The sequence below is a fragment of the Melanotaenia boesemani genome, chromosome 20, assembly GCF_017639745.1.
Source record: "Melanotaenia boesemani isolate fMelBoe1 chromosome 20, fMelBoe1.pri, whole genome shotgun sequence".
Lineage (NCBI taxonomy): Eukaryota > Metazoa > Chordata > Actinopteri > Atheriniformes > Melanotaeniidae > Melanotaenia > Melanotaenia boesemani.
The window spans coordinates 12,526,093-12,530,751 of NC_055701.1; the positions used below are offsets into that span (position 1 = coordinate 12,526,093).

The 4,659-nt window shown below is 44.3% G+C and overlaps 1 long non-coding RNA gene across 1 annotated transcript in view; it reads right to left on the reverse strand.

The window, feature by feature from the left end:
* Positions 1-2,913: 2,913 nt before the first annotated feature.
* LOC121631364 overlaps positions 2,914-4,659 on the reverse strand; it is a 3,788-nt gene continuing 2,042 nt past the window's right edge. Inside the window, exon 3 of the long non-coding RNA XR_006008727.1 lies at positions 2,914-3,554. This is a non-coding gene — a long non-coding RNA (uncharacterized LOC121631364). The remainder of the gene's footprint in view (positions 3,555-4,659) is intronic.

Sequence of the window (4,659 nt, forward strand, 5' to 3'; positions counted from 1 at the left end):
CAGAGATAAAAAAAAAAAAAAAAAAGGTGAAAAGATGCTGGATTGAGCATTCTCCCAAAACGTCTCTCCCTCATCCCAATTTGGCAGCACTTGGCTTGTTGCCCACTCACATTGTGTGCACAGCCTTGCTACTGTTGCCATGGGGATGTGTGGACCTGCACAGGCCCTGAAGGCAGAATGGCCTGATGGCGAGGTGGGGGTTATCATCAGCAGCAGACTACTCTGGGCCCCCATCCAGAGGCCTGGGTGCAGGAGAAGCTGTGAGGCAGAGGATGCACCCCCTCATCTCTGCAGGGCCCTTCTCCCTGGGGGACGCTGCCGCTGTTTTGAACCCAGCAGAGGATCTAAGATGGGACCCAGTAGCGCAGGGCTCCGGTCTATCCACTGGGGGTCGGCTGCCTGACTCCCATAAGCCTGGGCCAGACGGGGTGGGCTCTAGTGGGAAGGGGCCAGGCGAGGCGAGCTGGACTGTAGCCCAGTGCGGTGACTGCCTGTCTGCCCAGGCGCTGGGCCACACTGCCACTCCTCCCTGGGCTCGTGCCCCTGCACTTGGATTTCAAAGAGATGTGACAAGGGGGACTGGCTTTCCCTCTCCATTGCAGGATCCCTTCCCCACCAACAGCTTCTCCAAAGCCCCCCCTCAAACAGCTTTCTCTCCCAGCCCCCAAATGCCTCTCCAACAGCTTTTCTGTTTCAGCCATGAACCCAGACTCCCTCTCACACTGTGCCATTCCCACCACTGCTGCCTCACATTTGGGAGAAGAAGGGGGAGGTTGTGCTGCTACACTGCACCCATCTGCCCCATGTCTTTCCATGCTGTGGACCATGATGCTGCAGCATGGCTCTCTGGGCGCCGTAAAGACTTTGGCAAGTACATTGGGCCTTCAAGCACTCCTTCTTTTGTACTCTCCCTGTCAGCCACATACACACTGATGCACACCATCTGATTTAAAATGTATTTAAAATAATTGTATTGCAGGTGATGTGCACAGGTAAGAGAGGTACACTGGGGAAGGTGGATTATTTAAACAGAAATGTTTAATCCTCTGACTATAAATTGCACTTTAGTTATGACTTCTGAACTCTACGCCATCTGACAAAGATCTGAATTAGATTTGGTGCCACGGTGTCTGAGTGGCCACCAGCAGCTGGCCCATCATCAGTGAGCATCCTACAATACCAAAATGACACTGACAGGCTGTGTTTCAATTGGCTAAGGTTTCTGTTCTCTAACTCTCTATCTAGGTTGCTCTCTTCATCGCTCTCTGCATGGCATTTCTCTGGCAGGTCCTCTGGTGAAATTCTTCCCCTCCTGGTCTTAGCATTCCCACAGCCCACCTCCCTGCCCGGGTAGAGCGCAGTGACTGGGGTAGGGTGCAAACAGTCCAAAGCTACGGCTACAACTCCAGCCCACAACACATTCCTGTAGCCACTGACCAGTCCCCCCAGCAACCAGGAGAGAGGTGAAGGGAGGAGAGATGAAGGCTTAGTGGTGGTGTGTTTATACTGTTGGCTGCAGTCCTAAACTGGTTTAAAAAAAGTACAAGAAATACCTGACAGAACACAAGTTATAGTCAGCATCTTCTTCACTTTAGGTGTACACTTTCTCTTAACTCTCAGATCTTATTTGATGATCAGTTTCTCTCTGTTGCCCAACAAAGGTTCACATCAACAAAAATCATCCTCACAGGAGGTACCTGATGTTCCTCAGCATGTTAACACTGCTCCACATTTCATCCCTTTGCAGGTATGTGATAGGGTGCACATCACAGTCTGTCAATCCAAAGCTGCTCCTGGACAGCTCAAGTAGCGGCAGGACAGGAGCCGGATGGTTCCCTCCTCCTCTCCCTCCTACTTGTCCCCCAAGCCGAGCCAGACGCTGTGTTTACTCTCCTAATTACAGGGGAGGGGCCGGCTGACAGGCGAGCCATCACAGATTCCCCACAGCCCTGTGGCTGGGAACGCTGCAAACGCCCGCCGCTGTCTCCCAAATGTGATGGCGATGCCCAACTGTCACGGGGGAACCTTCACTGGCAAAACCCAAGGGCCCAAAGAGAGATATTAAAGACATGAGAGGAATTGGCAGAGTTGCCACTGACAGGGGGTACGCTTGAGAAGTCGAAGTGGGGAGCTCAAGGCACCGCCAAAGTGTCATTCAAAGCAAAGTGGGGTTTGGACAGGGCACAAATACAACATTGCTCTTGCTCTCATCAAGTTACACGCACCAGACTCCAAATCTATGCAACACAGGCTCATAACTATTCTTTAATGCTTATGAATATATTGCAAAAAAAATGCTTTGTATAGTTTTTATTCATTTAGCTGTTTGATGTTAAAGGGTAAAGATGTTTTGTCTGCACTTTAGTTGCATGTATACAAGGTGTTTGGATCCAATTATGAGCCAGTGAGCAACTTGATCAAAAATACTTTTCAGTCTGGCTAATATTTGATTTATCAATTAATTTAGAAGAAGAAGATTTAATTTGAATAGTTTCCACATTATCAGTACAGTATCTTAAAACATCATAAAGGATGCTTGTGTGAGATCTTTAAAAGTTTTATATTAAATAATAAAGATGCAAAGATTGTGTGGAACACTTTACAAACTTGAATAAAGATTTAGTTGAATAAACTGTACTGTTTGTGTGTGTATGTACACTAACCCTCTTCCCAGGTGGGTATAATCTACTAGAGGTTGAAGCTTGGTGGCTGACCCTATCACATATTCAGGTCAAGTAAACGACACAGTTTAGAGAGAGAGGTTAAAAGCAGCATAATTCACCGGCTCTCCCAAACCACCTGCACCCCTCCAGTCCCTGCAGTCAACACCCACCCCACCCCCCACAAGAGGCAAGACAAGAAAACCATTTGATAAATCTTGAATAGTCACAGTTGTGTGAGCGCTGTGACCATTTCTGGAATTTATTATGGGGATTACACAGAAAATCATACAATGTAACATTTTCAAATGTGTTATGAATGCCTCCAAGAATCCAATTCAAATCCTAGGTTACCAAATAAGCCTGAACAAATCCCCCACATTGAGTTCGTCCTCCTTTGAAGACTTGAGAGGTCCGGTCTGCAGGGCAGGTTTTACCACGCCATGCAGGCACCTCAGCACACACAGAAGAAGGCTACTCATGCCAAGGTGAAGGGAGAGGGAGAACAGAGCGGAGCTCTGATAAGATTGTCAAGAAAAGTGTTTTTTATTTGCACAATAATCTTTGGTTACATGTCAGAATATACACAAATGTGACAATCAGCCAAACTGGCTTAATTTCTAAACAAACACTCAAATATAAAACATCAATTAAGAGTATTAAAATGTGCACATGTGATGTAAAAAATACTGAAGGATGTTTGTTTGTTAAAAAATTATCCAGACTGTAAAAACAACCACTTTCCACACTTCAGTTCACTCAGTTAGCGTTAACCTTGAGTCTTCCTCGTCTTATTTGTCCTCCTCAGCTCCTTACTCATCTTGACCTTGTCTCCTTGTAGACGATCTGAAGGCGACTGTGTTTAATTGCATCCGTTTGTTTATTGGCAAACTCCTGCGTAAACACAACACAAACAATTATAGCACTAATTAAAAAGGCATGTCATATTAACAGACTGAACAAACTTGGCAAACACTCAGAGGCACGCCATTATGGAGGCTCGACATTTAACCTTTTGGTGAATTTAATAGAAAAAAAAAGCAAATAATTTAACAATCAGAGCACCTTTGTATGATAAAACCAGAGTCTAAATACTAGACTGGAGCTTCATTCAGCAGCATAAGGACACCCGTAATCATCTTCACAGAACTTTTAACCAAACCTAAACTTCTGATTTAGTGTAAAGATCAAACTCTGAGATGCCTGCACGCATTTGTGTCAGCAAACTCTTCCTAAACACAAACTGTATGAGGTTCTTGCTCCCTTAATCCCAGGGGAGGAGACTGAATGTGTTTTGATGACCTCTGGGGTCAGTTACATGTTACATTACACAAAGGTTTAGCTCCTTTGTGATAAGGGAACAGTGCAGGGAAAGCCCTCTGTTTAGCTGTGATTTTTTTTTTTTTTTTTTTTTTTTTTGCAAAGCAGCAGCAGTTGCAATGTATCCATCAAACCTGCCAGGCTAATTAAAATACAGCTTGTGATTATCCCACTTCAGCTCCTCTCTCTCTTTCTTCCCCTTCTCTGTCACCCACACACTCCCAACTAAACACATACCAAATATCTACTGTTATAATTGCCTGTATCAGCAGCAAATTATGAATTTTATCAATTTGACTCTTAGCTTTATGTGTAAAAACAAAGAATATAAAATAAAGACATTATTACAGCACTTGCATATTAATTTCAGCTTTTGCAGTTAAACTAATATGTGGCAGGAGAGGAATATTTTGACAAGTAATGTTTTACCCATTTGTTTTATTAAGGATCACTCTGAGCGTAATAAAGCAAAAGTTAACAGATGTATTATCAATTAATCCGCTGAATTTATCTGAACAAAGGCAAATGGAAAGCTTCTTTTTTATTTCTCTGCTTTTATATATATTGTGCTGGATTGTGGTCCCGTTTTTTTCTTTTTAAGCTATGAATGAATTCCACCAACACATTCCTCTTAAGCAGTCATGCAAAAATCCAGAAAGGAGGGAAGAAGGCAGAAGAG